This window comes from Lissotriton helveticus, chromosome 7 (genome assembly GCF_964261635.1).
Source record: "Lissotriton helveticus chromosome 7, aLisHel1.1, whole genome shotgun sequence".
In the NCBI taxonomy this organism is placed as follows: Eukaryota; Metazoa; Chordata; class Amphibia; order Caudata; family Salamandridae; genus Lissotriton; species Lissotriton helveticus.
In genome coordinates, this window is record NC_136068.1 from 1,302,536,356 (window position 1) to 1,302,554,285 (window position 17,930).

At 44.8% G+C, this 17,930-nt stretch overlaps 1 protein-coding gene and 1 long non-coding RNA gene across 7 annotated transcripts in view; one reads left to right on the plus strand and one right to left on the minus strand.

Annotated features, from left to right (window-relative positions):
- Positions 1–17,930, plus strand: part of LOC144770238 (uncharacterized) — a 1,037,372-nt gene that overhangs the window by 759,124 nt on the left and 260,318 nt on the right. The gene's annotated exons all lie outside the window — the stretch shown is intronic.
- The window catches only part of RNF157 (ring finger protein 157), a 626,725-nt gene that overhangs the window by 312,007 nt on the left and 296,788 nt on the right, over positions 1–17,930 (minus strand). The window lies entirely within an intron of this gene.

Sequence of the window (17,930 nt, forward strand, 5' to 3'; positions counted from 1 at the left end):
ATTACCTTGAAAGTGCTTAAATTGGAAGCCCCGCAAAAGAAAAAAAATCATTTATTGCTTCACAGCTACACCTTATACTTTAACACTTACTCAGTGTCTTTGCGCTGAAAATAATATGGGGACATCGACTAAGATCCACACATGGAGGCTGGGGCCAGAAAATGGCAGAGAACAAGCACACACACAAGGGAAGCCTCCAGCGAGAATGGCATAAATGAAAAACAGGTTTTCGCCTCTTTGGCCACCTCGAGCTCACAGGCCTCTCAGTATTAGTTTGCGGTGCACACCTTCAGGGCAGGTCCAAGAGGTACACCCCCCCCCCCCGATTTCCATACAGTCTTGCAGCAAAGTTTATGAGCACCAGCAAAACTGTGCGTTTAACTGTATTGCTTTCCCATACTCTTGAATTTAAATATATGGGTAACATTATTCAAACTGCAGCCCAACTCTTTTTCATACTTGGTTACCATACTCCAAGGTATGCTCTGTAGCCATATGACGCCTGTTAATGGGAAAGTGACACATCGTCACTTGTAAAAACTTACTGCATTCACTAATGACGCACTACATTTAAGCGTCGCATAACAAGTGGCAGTTCCCACTTTGAAATAAATCTCGGCGTTTGCTAAGAACTCACAGTGCAAGGCGGCAGCAAAAATCACACCCGCCTCAGTCAGTCAGTCAGTCAAATATCTTTATTTGGTTTATGTGCAAACCATAAATGCATTCTAAAAAACAGATTATGTCAACAAATGTAAATCCCTAATATATAAAACACAATCAAAGCTCATAAATACCTATAAAATCAATGAATGAGATTAGTACAAACTAATTTCATTTTAACACAATGATAAAAATATACATGATAAAATATTAGGTTATTTTCCTCAGGGTTCTTACAGCTACAGATAAAAAATTGGCAATGTTAAAAGTTTCCCAAACATCTGTCAACATTTGCAAATAGAGAAGGGCTGGTCTCACATGCATAAAGCCTTTGTTAATTAAAATTGGAAAAATAAAAAGTTTCCTAATGACAGTAAGGTGTTCACAGAAAAATAAGAAGTGTATGATATCCTGTCCCGAAAAGTCAGCGCAGGTACAGGGGCCAAGATCATCTACCTTCTTCCAACCTTTCTGCTCACCAAGAAGGAAATGAAATTGATTAAGTCTGAATCTGGTCAATAAGAAACGGTGGTTGTTATTTGTAACATAGCCTAGATATGGTTCCATGAATAGTGTTGTTTTACATAGCTGGTGGGCCCTTACGGTCACCTTTACCAGCTCTCTCTCTTCTCTATCCGTGGTAGCTATGCGCAGGTATGTTTCCTTGGACAATTTTATATCTCTCTTCTCTAATGTTTCTGGGGAGTTATATAATTCTGGTCTACCCAGCTTAACTGATAGCTTCTGAACGTATTTGAGCCAGGGTATACACAACCCACGATCGAGTGACATGCAATCTTTCAGGATATTATGGTTAAGCACTAAGTCAGGATTTAAATAGGTAGCCTTCATTGGCCTGGCTCCTAACTTCCTGGCGAAACCCAACACAGCCGATGTTGCTCTTGTCAAGACAGCTTTTTTCGCTGTAATTTGGGTTCCCCAGGATCCTTGGTCGTCGAATAATACTCCCAGATATGGGAACGACGAGACCCTAGTTAGTATATGTCCCTCGCAATAAAGGGTTTTGACCTTTAGGGATTTCTGTCCAATTGCCATTATGTGTGATTTTGTAAAGTTTACACTTAAGTCTAATGACTTCATAAAGGCCGAAAAAGAGTCTAACAATGACTGGAGTCCCACTGCCGTTCTCACTAGGAGGGCGTCGTCGTCCGCATATAAAAGTGCAGGAATCAAGCGTTTCCCTGCACAGGGAATATCGTTACAGGAGGCAGTTAGGGTGGTATCTAAGTTGTTAATATATAATGTAAAGAGCAGGGGCGCCAAAATGCACCCCTGCCTGACTCCATTTGAAATGGGTATACCTTCCGTACAATTGCCCTGCTGGTCATACCTCACCGTTGCAGATAAATCCCTGTGCAGGTCCGCTAAAAAATAGACTATGTTTTTGTCTACGCCAAGGGTTAGGAGAATGGATCACAGCTTTGACCTGTTTACTCGGTCAAAGGCCGAGGACAGGTCCATGAAGGCCAAAAATAATGCTCCCTTCTTTGCCACCGTATATTTACCTATCAATAATTGCATGTTTAGGCATTGATCTATTGTGCCCATTGTGCCCATTCCTTTTCTGAAGCCATACTGGGCTACAGAAAGCGTTCCCGTTTCCTCAAGCCATCCAGTCAGTTGGCTTAGGACCACCCTGCCAAGTACTTTTACAGAGGAGTCAATTAGAGATATCGGGCGATAACAGCTTGGGTCACCTCTATTCCCTTTCTTATATATTGGTATAATGACAGGTCTTGCCCATGTAGGAGGCAGGCCCAAATGACAAGCATTGACAAAGACATTATACAATATCTTTGTCCAGGTCTTTACATCTGCTTTAAAGAGGTCTGCCGGGACTCCATCTGGTCCCGGAGCCTTATTACTCGTCATTTGCATTATAGCTTGGGTCACCTCTAGCTCTGTTAAATGACAATGAATATTTTTCCATATTTAGGACTGGACCTAACGGCATCCCTTCCCCATCATAGACATATTTAAAATGACTGTACCAGTCTTGTTCCTGGATACCACAATCAAGCTCACTGTTGCTTTTGCCCTGGAAAAAAGGCTTATTAACCACAGTCCAAAATTTTTTGTGCCTTTTTGTATGAGTTCCTAAGGGCAGCTACTTCCACTTTATCAGGAGGTTTGGATTTCAACGCTACCATCAACTTCCGATGTGCTATTGAACAATTGTGGTCAAACCATTTCTCCCCATTCCTAGATTGCCCCTTTTTTGAGATCACTATCGATCTGGGTGCAAATTCTACAGTAGGCCATGAGGACCTCTTCACCGACAATACCATCTGTTAAACAGGTAGACATATCTTGCCTAACCTTTGCCAGCAAGTTGTCCTTAAAGTCCTTAGGCACCACCCGGCACCATTTCAAGCGGTTTGCTTGATCGGTCGGTCTTAAATCTAGGATTCCAGCTTAGATGCATCTTTTTTTTTTTAGGTCATCTGTCAAGGTCAGCCTTACAGGGTTATGATCGCCATAAGAGGACCAAGAAACATTATACTGGCAAACCCTGTTTGCCACATTTAGGCTGACAAAGATATAGTCAATACTTGACCCAGAGCCTTTGCCTTTAAAAGTTGGAACGTCCCCTCTAAATTGGGTAGGGTAAATCTTCTAAGTACGATCCCTGCGGGGAATGCTCAAAATGAATATTATCTTGGTTAGCTGGGTCTAGACTGTCCCAGACAAAACAATTACCGTTGCAACAATGGACATTACAATCTCCAAGCACTATAACCGAATAACAATTTGTGCTGTTAACATTATAAATTTCTAAGAAATCATATAAACTGACTAAATGTTCATTAAAAATGGCCTTATCAAAGGAGTTGTAAAAGTTAACAATGAGCCAGTTACCGTTGGTTTTGGTTAAAATTTCCACAGCCAAGCAGTATGGTGTACCTGTCTCCACTTTGGTGTAAGTCCCCTCAAGTTTTAATGAAATAAGGGTTAAGAGTCCACCCTTCGCCCTCCCCATATGGGAAGCAACTGCTGGTGACCAAAAGGCCGTATACCCGTCCAAGAGAAAGGTATTTTTTGTATCCCAAGTTTCCTGGAGCCCGATGATATCACAATCAGTAAGACAGTCCCTCCACTTTGCGTCATTTGCCTTACTGTTTAACCCGGCAATGTTCCAGCTAAGGAACCTGGTTCCTAGACGATGGACCTTAGCTATCGCCATACCATCACTGCAGCCACCTTGTACTTCCCCCAAAATGTCTGTGATGTTAGGATTGCCATCCCCACGTGTACTCACTGAGTTTACTGCATTTCCGCACTCCTACCCCACAACCGGTAAATAAGCGTCTACACCAGGTAAAGAGTGGACCCGGCCAAGTTCGAGTCAATCATTGGAAACTAGACCACTCAGGGGTTGATAACGATTGAATGTGGCAATCCCACGGCCAGTAGACCCATCAGTGCTGTTACCTCTGCCCCTAAATGAATCATTAAGGGGCTGCTGAGTTAAATGTCTGTAAAAATATCCCAGTGGTCGAAGTGTAATACCCTGGTCGTTATGGGGTAGAGAGGTAGCTCTTAACAATGCAGTGTTGGCAAGATGTGGATTTCTAAAATTAATAATGATGCAGTCAATCAATATGGGGTCCCAGAAAGCTACCTAATCTCACAACTTCCGCAGACAGCAGGTCAAGTTTGGCCAATAGGGGTTTAACTAACTTGGCAATTTTTGCGTCTATAATGCCAATCAGGAGATCTAATTGCTCTGTATCTATTTTGACTGTGGCATTATTAACTACTGACTCGGTAGCACTTCCAACACTAGTAAGTGGCGATTCTGCTCTTTTGTTGTTGCGGCCCCCCCCTCGTTTAATTTGTGTGTTCTTACGAGATCTCAGTACTCTCTGTGTTCTCGGGGCCGGGGAGCGCTGAGCTGGGGAATCATAAGAAACACCCGATTTGTCCTGATTATGCATTGGTTCTATGAATGGAAGAGCAGGATCTTCCATGTTTACTAAGTCAGGTTGATCAGCATCACAACTATCATCCGGTGGGGATGCAGATAATACAATGGGCGATGTAGACGGTGAGACAGAGGAGGTACCCCGGCCTAACAATTTACGTCGTTCACTGTTGATTTTGTTCACTACTTTCACAAGATAGTTGTCTAACGTGGCTGTTACTGGGGGGGTTTTAACTGCTTTGGCTTTTGACGTTATTAGTACTTACAATTGTTTCAACCGTCACAAAGACCAAACTACGATAGTAAAGGGCTTATTTCAACTCCTTAACCTACGACCTTATAATTCAAGCATTTAAAACAATCATACGCTAAATAATTACAAGTCTCACTTTGTCGGGGGTGCTGAAGCTCAGATACAATGACCAAAGACCAAGGTCCGTGGCCCAGCCCAGCCTCGTCCTGCCTCGGACGGCCACAGACGGCCCGCCCTTTGCCCGGGCTTAGCCCGGCGACGCTCCCGCGCGATGGGGCGGATTCTGTAGCGCCTCCTGGCGCGTTCCTGGCGGTGTCGGTGCGGCTTCCGGCTGCGTTGCAGGCTGGAACCTGCAGTCCCTGCTGGCCTGAAGTCAAGAGCCCTCCTCGGGACTGCGGCCGCAAGCAGATGGAAAATGGCTTGCGGCGGCGGAGGGAGAGAGAGAGAAGACCAAAGGAGGATGAAGGCGCTGGAACTAAGGCAGGAACGAAATGCCCCCACACGAGCAGGTACTCTGTTGCCGCCTCAGTCACTTTGTGCCTCTTCCCTCTCTCACACCATTCAAAACATACTAACAACGGAGCAATAGTTTCTTTTCTCCTTCTCTAGTAAGCTCGGCTAGAACAAGCACAGTGTCCGAGCAGCAGAACATCTCTTCTTGACCCCTTGCTTGGTTCAACTGCAACTTAGCTCGGCTTCCGCTTCCGAGGCAGATACAATATAGTGGGGTGTGCGAGAAAAAGAAAACGAACCATAAAAACAGTGTAACGCGGTGGCAAACAAGCATTGGCAATCGCAGCCAGTGTCCCGGAAATATAGACCCGGCCCTCTGAAATAAGTGCCGGTGCTAAGCACCGGAAAGCACCGGCACAAATGAAGCACTTGTAGGCTATTATATTTGTTTAAGTGCATGCTTGCTTGAAGGGGTAGCTGGGACCACATTTCTAGACACAAGCCACTTCCACAACTACTAAAGAATTACAATGCACGGCAAAGAGTTGGCTTTGCAAGACCAAGCCCAATGATTTTTCCCTCCAGAGTCTCCAGACAGAGTTGTGTAACCGAGAGGCCTAGAAGGCAGATGCTCTGCTACCATATCTACCATTATTAATCTTAGGGTCAACAACATCATGAGTGTGGGCTGAGTGCAATAATTTACTAGTCCAATAGATAATACAATTGGCTTTAATAAAAGATTGTCTTAAGGAAACGTATGGTTTATGGGCTGGGCATTTGTAATTTGTAAAACCCTCGGCTAATAAAAAGAACCTGGAAGCAGGAGAGGTATTACGGAGCATCAACAGAAAGCATGCTACCACATCATTAACACTCTATAATAAATGGGATACTGTAATACCTGTATAAACACCAGTTTTTCATTTCTTTATAATCGGCAACATGTGACGTACCCAGTCGCCGATTAATAAGAAAAGACATCTGAACTCGACTATTATAAGTTATTACAGTTGAGTTCTCACGTCAAAATACCTACCGCCAGAGCCAGCAGCCAAGGAGAAAGGCAGGTCAGGTCAGGTCAGGTCACAGAGCATAATTGAAGCAGCTGTTTACAGCAACGAAAAAGGAAAGTTGCTTTTCTTTCTGCTCTATTTATTTAGCTTACAATGACAAGCAGAGAGAACATATTTTTTGCACTCCTTAGATAGAGAAAAGCTAGAATATTTCTCCATATTTCTACACATTTCAAGCAAGTGCAGCAAAAAAGACAAATTTGACTGTTTCTAATACCTGTTTGCAGCGAATAACTAACAGATTTTTGATGTTGTTAATTTTGCACTAGAGGTTTTATTTTTATTCTTTGTGTTTACAAACATGCTCGCTCTTTCATATGAAAGAGCTATGCACCAAGGTTTCAAGTGGCTTGTGAGAGAGGTGATGGTGTGACCATGTATTATATAGTATAAAGTTCCCCCTGGCATACATAATAAGGATATTGCAAGTCACCTCGGAATTGCATAACCTTAAAAGGTACTCAGCATTTGGCCTAATGCCTCTATATGGTTAAGGAACCCCTCAGTGACTTGCACTATCATTATAATGTACAGCGCGGTATTTTATCTCATATATTACATAGTAATGACACTTTTCAGGATAAGTGTTTATTGACTCTGGTCAAAAGGTGAAATTGCAGGAAACCATACACAGACCAGTGATCACACAGTCAGTTTTTACTGAGTTTCAGTGTCGTTTCATGCACACAGTGCTTCTCCTCTGCTTAGCTATTCGTGAGCCTCTTCACTGTGTCGCCCAAGTCGCTATTCGATTTGATCATGTTCTGGGTCCGCAGGCTACAAACAACGTAACTGGTGAGAATGAACAAGCATAGCTCAGGGAAACAGGTGTACTCAGACAAGAAGAATATCTAGAATCAGAGGGCAAAAATGAACTCTTTTTAGGTCTCGGCTAGCTTTGCTGCGCACATGCGCAGCTCGCTCGGCGAGATTTTATGTTTTGGAGGACTTTCATTAAAGGACTTCAAGCCCCGCCCCTCTTTCCCATTGGCTGGCATCACCGTTTATGCTAAACGGTGGCAAGCCATTGGGAAAGAGATTTTTGTGACGTAGACTTTTCTCTTTTTCAGACGGTCTACTTGGACGGGTTTGTCTGGTTTCCGTTCGTCGCAAAAGCTTTCTTATCTTTATGGGGCCATGTGTTTCAAACACATGGCCCCATAAAGACAAGCTCCGCCGTGTGTTTATTTTGCATCTAGCTTTCACTTTGAAAGCGCGATGCAAAAATATACTGTGTATGCCTGGCGAGCGCTGGTTTCCCCTTAATTTCACTGTTTTTATACAACAGTTGCCTTCCACCCGTACTGTCACCCTTTCTCCGTGTCACACGTTTCCCTACAGTTTTACTCGCCCCCGTTAAACCTCCCTACTCATTAACTCCAATTTCTGCTCCCTACTGTACATTTTCTGATGGCTGTCGCCATTTCGCCTTGCTGAAAGTCTCCTTTGACTTTAACCCATTGCACCTTCACCCCTCGTTGTCACTTCTTGCTACTCTGACCCAGTCTGAGCACCTTTGCTGCGAACTGCTCACATCCTCCTCGCATTGGAGCCCCTTCTTCTCCTATTACACATCCCAGTTAACCAAGAGAAAACATGTGAGCGACCCACGTATGGGATTTGGAAGACTGGAAGTTCCGCATTCATGTCGCGTACCCACCGCATATTGTGATCACTGCCCATGCTGTCATCTTTTACACATGTCCTGTGTCCTTGTTTCACTCTGTAGCATCTTTACGAACACCGCTGAGGGCAGGCCAAAGGGAAGAGAGTGGTAGGAAAAATGGTTGTTTTTTTCTGTATGCCTTCTTAGTATTACATATTCTAATTTCTTCCATATAGCGCTTCAAAGTCCTGACGAGGCGCTATGCGTGTTTTCCTCCTAGAAACTTTGTCCAGTGGTCCTGCTGGCTCTTTTTTTTTTTACTGCATGCAGAACTATTGGGAACAGTCAATAATATAAAAGTACAACATTGGGGTCTCTTGGCTTCTACCATTTCATGCGCTCTGCCCAGTCCGCATTCCATAAAAGGCAGCTTGGAGGGAAGGGCAAGTGACTTGCCTTACATTTTTGTGACGAGGTCCCTTGGGGGAAAAGGATGGGATGATCTGGTTTCTGAAATGTGACGATTGAGGCTGGTTTGTGCATGCAGCACGCTGCACCAGGGCAGCCTTCAACCAAAAAAGAGAGATCGTCTGCCCCAGGGGGTGGGGGAGGGGAGGCAGCATCTGATTCCCCTGCAGAGAAAGTGGCATCAATCTAATAGCTCATCCATTTTATTCCCATAGTATAACAGTCCTTTTTCATCACGTCAGAGGTACATAGTTCCATTGTTGCATGCGTTCTTAATGCTCCAGAATTGTCCATCCGGGCTTATTCATAGGCTTGTACTGAAACTAGATTCCTCCATCACGATAAAATCCACCCAATGCATTTCGGTCTCCTGGACTTTCGTCAGGGGTATCTATGATAATTTAAAAATATGCATCAACTACATGCAATGAAAAGATAAAGAAATATAACCAAAATAAATAATGCACCCTTGATTTAAACAAGTCTGTGCCCCCTTAACTATACCCCATTTGTTGGGACCTCTACTCAAAGAAAAAATGTGTCACCTTCGTGTGAAAACCTGCATAAATGGCAAAGCTCTGACCCCTCTTTCTTGTCCCACTTTCCAATAGCCATTTTACTCCCTTCTTCCTACCTGTATTCAACATGCTGAATCTCTTTAACAGCGTGACATACAACGAAAATCAAGATAAATTCAAACTCGGACATAATATGCTAGCATGTGATTCATCCATATTTTAACAGTTCATGGAAAACAGGAGAGAGGCAGTCACGCTGTTAAAGAGATTCAGCATGTTAAATACAGGTAAGAAGAAGGGAGTAAAATGGCTATTGGAAAGTGGGACAAGAAAGAGGGGTCAGAGCTTTGCCATTTATGCAGGTTTTCACACGAAGGTGACATTTTTTCTTTGAGTAGAGGTCCCAACAAATGGGATATAGTTAAGGGGGCAGAGACTTGTTTAAATCAAGGGTGCATTATTTATTTTGGTTATATTTATTTATCCAGTATTGGGGTATCTTTCATAGATTCACATGCCTGAATCATTCCCCGTCGTCGAGGCGGGAGTCCCACGGTAAATAAAAAAGCAGTGCCAAAAGCACTTTGCAGTAGTAGGCCCTAGAAAAAAAGGCCTGAGGCCTATATTATAGTAGCCTATCTACCTCCTTATGCTAAAAGACCCAAAGTCTTTGCTCCAACCAATCAGCTCACAGCACCCTCTAGAACCTTCCCTGCAGAGCCAGCTCTCCACAGATTTTCACCGCACGTCGTGTGGAAGGGAGTCTCCCTGAGTCTTGACTCAGTTTTTTCTTCAGAGCTTCAAGATGTCTGACAAGAAGGCCTTGTTCAGACCCTGCAGAACATGTGAGAAGAAGAGGGTCCATGTGGATGACTTACACAAGGACTGCATTTATTGCCTATATCCCAAGCATGAGGCAAAGACCTGTAAGATCTGTGTTACCTTCCCTGCCAAGACCTTAAGGGATAGGGAGGCCAGAGTCCTTTTGTGGCTTAAATCCTCTTCCAAGGATGATGATGACAGAGCCTCTACCTCTAGCAAGAGGGCGAGGTCTCAAGAGGATAAGATAAGTGAGGGGAGAAAGCATGTTAAGGCCTCCCACTCTACTTCAGGCTCTTCACAGAGATCCAAACATTCTGTCTCTGGAGCCTCAGCCACCAACGATCCGGCAAAGAAAACAGTGAGTAAGACTTCTACTGTCTCCTCTCCAGTTACCACTGTCTCCACTTCAACCTCTTCTTCTATGGATATGATATCCACTACGTCTATCACTACACCTATTGTGTCTACTAAAATCAGTATCGTGACAAAAAGAACTCTCGTAGACGACTCGTCGACGAAGACGTCGTCATCATCAAAAAACTCGTCATCTAAGAAGAGCCCGTCGACGAAGTCGGCGACGCCGCCGTCGACGACTGCCTCGTCGACGAAGAAAGCATCAACGTCTATCCCGTCGACGACGAGCCCGTCATTGGTTGCCTCGTCGACGATTGTCCCGTCGACGTCCAGCCCGTCGACGACAGCCCCGTCGACGGCAAGCCTATCGTCGACGATGCCCTCGTCGTCGATCTCGTCGACGATAAATCCGTTGACGACGACATCTTTTCAACAAATGGATGCGCCTTGGTCTCCGGGGTCATCAAGGTCGATGGAACCAGCTTTATTAAGACCTGCCACTGGGAATCAGGCCTTTTGTACGCCAATAGCGACAAAAAACTTTCAACTAGTGTCTTTTAAGAGGCAACAAGGTTCATACATATCTCCACTTATGCCTTCTCATCTTCTGGAAACCTATGCGGACGATGAAGAAGATGACTATGACGATGATGATGATGAGGGTGCTTTTGGTGTGGCACGTCATCCATCCGAGCTTGTCATCAAGTGCCAAGATGATGATGAGGAGGATTCATACGCTGAGCACTATTACCAAGGGGATATCATAGTGCCTCATTCATTGGATCATCAGAGAAGGCCTAGAGTCCCGGAAGTCACTCAGTTGCCGCCTAATTTGATACAGGATTTACAGGCTATGCTGGCGGATTACAAACAGCGTTTTCCTCCGCAAGTACCTCAATCTGACACGGTAGCTCCTCCTCGGCAACAGCCACCGGCTTCTCCAATTGTGGACACTACGCAACCGGTCTTGCCTCCACAACCTCTGGATTCATCATCAGAAGAGGAGGTAGAAGATGGAGAGTTGCCTAACATTCCTTCATCGGACCCATGGGATGAATATGTTATACCCATGCCGTCCCCTCCGACTCCACAACCTTCAGATTCACCGCCTGAAGATGTAGGTGGTTTTCACAACCTGATGCAGAGGGCATCAACCAGGTTTAAGCTCCCTGTTACAGTGGAGCAAACGGAGTGTTTTCTCCATGACTTTAAAGAGGAAACAAGGAAGATATCTAGAGCCATTCCCATAATTGAGTTTATTTGGAAGGAAGGCATAAAGATAATGGAAAACCCTGCATCTGTGCCTGCTGTGTTACCCAGAATAGAAAAGAAATATCGTGCCCCGCTTTCTAGTCCGGCGTGTCTTATTGGCCATCCACGCCCGGATTCGGTAATCTCTCAAGCGGCGCAGCAAAGGTCAAAGAACCCAGCTACCCCTATTTCTACTCCACCAGATAAAGAGGGACGAAGATTAGACCTTATTGGGAAGAAGTTCTCCACTATGGCTGCAGCATCCATCAGGATAGCAAATTCAATGGCGATTATTGGACGCTACGATCGCCAAATGTGGTCGGAGATGGCTAGATTCATAGAGCTATTGCCAGAGGACTCAAGGCAAGAAGCCAGGAAAGTTTTAATGGAAGGAGAGCGGGCAGCGGAAGAATCCATCGACTGCGCTCTAGATATGGCGAATACGAACTTCAGGCAGTTGGCTGGAGCAGCCGTCCTGAGACGTCAAGGGTGGTTAAAAGCCACTACGTTTCGTCCGGAGGTTCAGTTGAAAATTCTGGACATGGCTTATGACGGAAAGTCTCTCTTTGGAAAACATGTCGATGAGGCTCTCCAGACGATTAAAACTGACACGGATACCGCAAAGTCGCTAGGATCCTTACAATATAAAAGAGGTGCGTTCAGAGGAGCTAGAGGACGAGGTTATTCTTCCAGGGGAAGTTATTACCAACAAGGCAGACAGTATCAACCACAATACCGTCAAAACTACCAGTCTGCTTACAGACAATCTGGATCGGCTGGTTTCTCTCGTCAAGGAGGAAGAAGGCGCGCAAACAACCAAGGACGAGACAGTCACAAGAAACAGTGAGAGCAATTGGGCGCCACCTCCAACCCCATACCTTCCCGTGGGCGCGAAAATATCTGCTTTTCAACAACAATGGCAGAATATAACATCGGATCGGTGGGTGTTAGACTTGATCCAACATGGTCACACCCTAGAGTTCATCACCAAACCTCCACCAACTCCGCCCAGGGGCCCCCCTCCCCCTCGTCTTCACCTATTGTTCAAGGAGGTTCAAGCTATGCTACTCAAGAACGCAGTAGAGAAGGTTCCAATCCATCAGAGAGGGACGGGTTTCTATTCCCGTTTTTTCCTCATAAAAAAAAAAACCGGGGAATGGCGACCGATCCTAGACCTGCGCAATCTGAACAAATATCTCAAGTAGCAGGGATTTCGAATGGTCACCCTCTCGGACATTCTCAGTTGCCTCAACGAGGGAGATTACATGGCCTCCTTGGACATGGAAGACGCATACTTCCACATCCCAATCCACCCAAACCATCGGAAGTACCTCCGTTTCACTGTGGCAGGCGCCCATTATCAATTCAAAGTTCTCCCATTCGGCCTCAAGTCGGCCCCAAGGATTTTCACGAAGTGCCTGGCCCCGGTGGCAGCAGCTCTTCGGGCAGCAAAAGTGCAGGTCTTCCCGTATTTGGACGACTGGCTAGTCAAAGGTCCATCAGAAGCCAAAGTGAGAGCCGACATTACGGCATGCTGCAATCTCTTCGCATCGCTAGGCCTCACAATCAACAAAACCAAGTCTCATATGCATCCGGAACAAAGCCTGTTGTTCCTAGGAGCTTGCCTAGACACGGTGGAATGCAAGGCATCCTTGTCTCGAGAGAGACAACTCCGTCTGCAGGCGTTAGCCAGAAAGCTGGCAAGAAGAAAGTCACTTTCAGTTCGCCTATATGCATCACTTCTGGGGATGTGTTCTTCAGCCATCAACCTCATTCCATTGGTGCGTCTAAAGATGCGACCGCTGCAAGAGGAGCTAAACTGTCAATGGCATCAAGCGACAGGTTCATTCGAGGACACCATCACAGTCACCAACAGGATGGTACACGCACTCCAATGGTGGTCTCAGATCAGCAATCTGGAGCAGGGGCTTCCATTCTTGCAGAATCCTCCGGATTTTATTCTTACAACGGATGCGTCCATGGAGGGTTGGGGTGGTCACCTCCAGGAACTGCAAGTGCAGGGACGATGGTCTCAGCAAGACAAGAGATGCCACATCAACAGCCTAGAGCTGAAAGCCATTTGTCTGTCTCTTCAAGCGTTCCTCCCCAGGATAGTGGGATCCTCGGTCTTAGTCAGAACGGACAACACCACAAGCATGTTTTATATCAACAAGCAGGGAGGAACGAGATCGGCAACACTATCCAAACAAGCCCAAGAGCTATGGAGGTGGTTAACAGTTCACAACATAACCCTCAAAGTGGAGCATGTCAGAGGCCTCTACAACACCTTGGCAGACAAACTGAGCAGAACTTTGTCAGAGTGCCACGAGTGGGAACTGGACAACGGCCAGTTGAACTATGTGTTTCAGAGATGGGGCAAACCCAGGTTGGACCTATTTGTGACCCAACAGAACAAGAAATGCCGGTACTACGCCAGCAGGTATCCTCAACAGGGGTCAAGGGGGAATGCCCTTTCGATGCGATGGTCAGGGACATATGCATACGCTTTCCCTCCGATCCCTCTGATTCCACGAGTGGTGCGCAAAATGAAAGTGGAGAGTTGTCGCCTTCTCCTCATTGCTCCCAAGTGGCCTCGCCAGTATTGGTTTCAGGAACTCATGCTACTTTCTCAGGAGCCACCGATCAAGCTGCGGGTAGTTCCGAAGCTACTATCACGCAACGAGGGTCAGGTACTTCACCCAGATCCTCAATCACTGAAATTGCACGCATGGCTCCTAACTTCTTAGAATTTGTGCATCTTCAAATTCCTCAGGAATGCCGGGACATTCTAGAGAAGGCAAGAGCCCAGAGTACATTAAAGACTTATCGTCTCAAGTGGAAGCGTTTTTGCGCATGGTGCATCTCTAGTGCTTTGCACCCTATAGAGGCACCGGCAGAAAAGATATTGCCCTATTTATTACACTTAGCGCAATCTGGCCTTTCTTTTTCATCAATAAAGGTCCACTTAGCGGCTTTATCCAGGTACAGAAAGAGGACCAATGCTCAGTCACTCTGCTCTTCATCGCTAATCAAGCAATTTATGAGAGGTCTGTTCCGGGCTTATCCACCAGTCAAGCCCTCACCACCGGAATGGGAGCTCAACACGGTTCTATCACAACTGATGAAACATCCGTTCGAGCCTATCCATAGAGCCGACCTCAAGTTCTTAACATGGAAGGTTGCTTTATTATTGGCGCTAACTTCCGCAAGAAGAGTGGGAGAAATTCAAGCTTTCACTATAAAGGAGCCCTTTTTGCATTTCTCCCAGGACTATGTCACTTTACGAACAAATCCAACATTCATACCGAAAGTGCCTTCCCAGTTTCATTTAAATGAACCTGTAAAGCTGAAAGTTTTCTTTCCAAACCCGTCAACCCCGGCTGAAAAGACATTGCATTATTTAGACATCAAGAGATGCTTAAAATTCTATCTTCAGAGAACCAAAACTTTGAGAAGATCAGATCAATTGTTTGTGGCTTATGGTCATAATACTTTGGGGAAAGCGGTCACTAAAGCCACAATTTCCAGATGGATCGCATCCGCGATTCAATTCTGCCACGTCAAGGCTAATCGACCATTGACAAGGTCTGTTCGATCTCACTCCACAAGAGCTGTAGCAGCGTCTGCGGCTTTATTTGCAGGAGTGACGCTTGAGAACATTTGCCGTGCTGCGACATGGAAGAATGTCCACACGTTTACAAGACACTACTGCCTACAATCAGCAAATCAGGATGATGCGGCAGTAGGTCAAGCTGTTTTACGTCACCTGTTTCCATAAGGAGTATGTTCAGGTACTGATGTTCACTTATTTCATTTAAAGTATATGCTTTTATTAGATTGTATTTATATATATATGAAAGCATTTAACATGTTGTGTTTTTGTTGTATGATGCCTAAGATTTCTTTCCAGAAAGAAAATGAGTAATGTCAATGTTGAACTTGAACGTGATGTAGTAATGGTTCAATCTCTAAGCGTTTGTTGGTTGTTGACGATACACTCATGGGGGTGCACTGCAATAAGTCTCCCACCATCCGCAACCGACTTTGCCTGGCTTACTGCTTGCTATTCTGATTCAGGCATGTGAATCTATGAAAGATACCCCAATACTGGATAAGAAAACAAGTTACTTACCTGTAACTTCAGTTATCCAGTATTGGTATCTTTCATAGATTCACATGCAACCCACCCTCCTCCCCGGAGAGTCAGTTCTCTTAGTTTGGGATACTTGTTCCCACTTGTGCTACGAAAATCTGAGGAGAGCTGGCTCTGCAGGGAAGGTTCTAGAGGGTGCTGTGAGCTGATTGGTTGGAGCAAAGACTTTGGGTCTTTTAGCATAAGGAGGTAGATAGGCTACTATAATATAGGCCTCAGGCCTTTTTTCTAGGGCCTACTACTGCAAAGTGCTTTTGGCACTGCTTTTTTATTTACCGTGGGACTCCCGCCTCGACGACGGGGAATGATTCAGGCATGTGAATCTATGAAAGATACCAATACTGGATAACTGAAGTTACAGGTAAGTAACTTGTTTTCTTATCTTTCCATTGCATGTAGTTGATGCATATTTTTAAATTATCATAAATACCCCTGACGAAGGTCCAGGAGGACCGAAATGCATTGGGTGGATTTTATCGTGATGGAGGAATCTAGTTTCAGTACAAGCCTATGAATAGGCCCGGATGGGCAATTCTGGAGCATTAAAAACACATGAAACAATGGAACTATGTACCTTTGACGTGATGAAAAAGGACTGTTATACTATGGGAATAAAATGGATGAACTGTAAAGTACTATTGATCACGTGGATTACTTGAAAACAAATGTGAATAAGGCTGTGCAACTCTTTTTGACACGCAAACAGCTTGTCATACTTTCAAGTTGATTTCTTTACATGCGCAATTGGGACGGAGCGCATTTTGAGTGAATGCACGCCAAATGTGAAAAACATGGACAATAAGTGACTGAATTTAAAAGAAGGGTGTGCTTCAGGTCTATCACAATGTATATCAATCTAATAGCGCCATTTGTGGTGTCCTTGTACCTGCGGAAGTCCATCTGTCCTGCCGTGTGCTTCCCTTGTGTATATGTATACCACTTCTAAGAAGATGGCAATCCCCTCTCACACATGGACAGGTCGCTAACCTCACCTGTTGACCTTCAGTGTCTGAATACTCCTGCACATGGGGGGGGGGGGGAGTTTATTTAGATTTAAAGCAATTCATATAGAAGTACTGCATAAAGACAAGGTCACGTGCATATTAGTGGTCACAACTAGTGGACCAGTGTGAATGATGCATGAGGTGTATGAATGGGGACGAAGGCACGAATGAGTCACGTTACAAGGAGAAGTGAGATGAACCACTGTTACTAGATGTGTGCAAGGATTGCATCACTGCGGACACAGGAGGGCTGGATCCATGCCACATTTTCAAGATATGCGCAGAAGGTAATTGAACAAACATTGACTGCTCGAGGTGAAGGCTAGGCCATTAAAGCTTGCGTGCATCCATTTAATTGCTACACATTGTAGAAGCGCCTGCTCTGCATTGGAGGTGCACAGTAATCTGGATTACTTTGTGGGGTTGGTGCAGCCATGGCTGCCTGGTTTCTTTCGACCATCATGAATCAAAAAGGGGGAGTACTTGATTTACATTTCATTGTTGGGCAGCAGCAAACGAAATAAATGACTTAAGAGCCATAACCAACAATTGTGTGATCGTGGGCAAATTTTTTAGTCTCCGCATCTTGAATTGTACATAAGTCCAATGTAAATATCTGCACTTGGCTATAATAAGTAGTGTACTGTTCGTGTATTAATAGATTATCTCCTGAAGAATGTTTAAGTGGTTTTTACCCTAAATGAATGTAGAAAGTTTCATACAGTATTCAGTTCTTTCTGATTTGCCAACACATGTGGCCCTCGTAATCAGTTTTTTCGCTGTCCACGAGTGTTGATGAAGGGCAGAACATTATAGTTTTATAATAAACACTAGTTAAGGTGCCCTGCGAGTACAGTGCGCAAGTTTACTGTCCATTTATTATCCCATCCATGACCAATAATTTTCACTGCCTCTGTATGTATGTAGCCTTTTAGCCATCTGTTATGCAATGCCATGTTCCTATGTACAGCGTTTCTGGTGTAAATCCATTCATGAATCATTACAAACATGTTGAGGCATGTATGTTTTTGGAGCATAAGCTGTAGCCTCCATGTTGATTATTTGTTTGCTACACCCATTAAAAGCACCATCTCCTTTTGGCACATCATGGGTAAAACGTTTTTAAAGTGTAAAATGTTTATTAAAAGTTAAACGTTCAGTTGCCTGGTTGCAATGCTTCACTTACCTTACTGTGGCGGAGTGTTGTGCATGCCTGATTGCAAACAGATGAACTCTCCCAGCTATGCAGGGTTGACCCTGAATGCTGTAAAACTGCAGGTGCCAGTCACACCTTGCATCACATATGCTCACATCTAGGTTCTAGCCTTAGGGGTACAAATTCAGAAATGGCTGTCGGTGCATT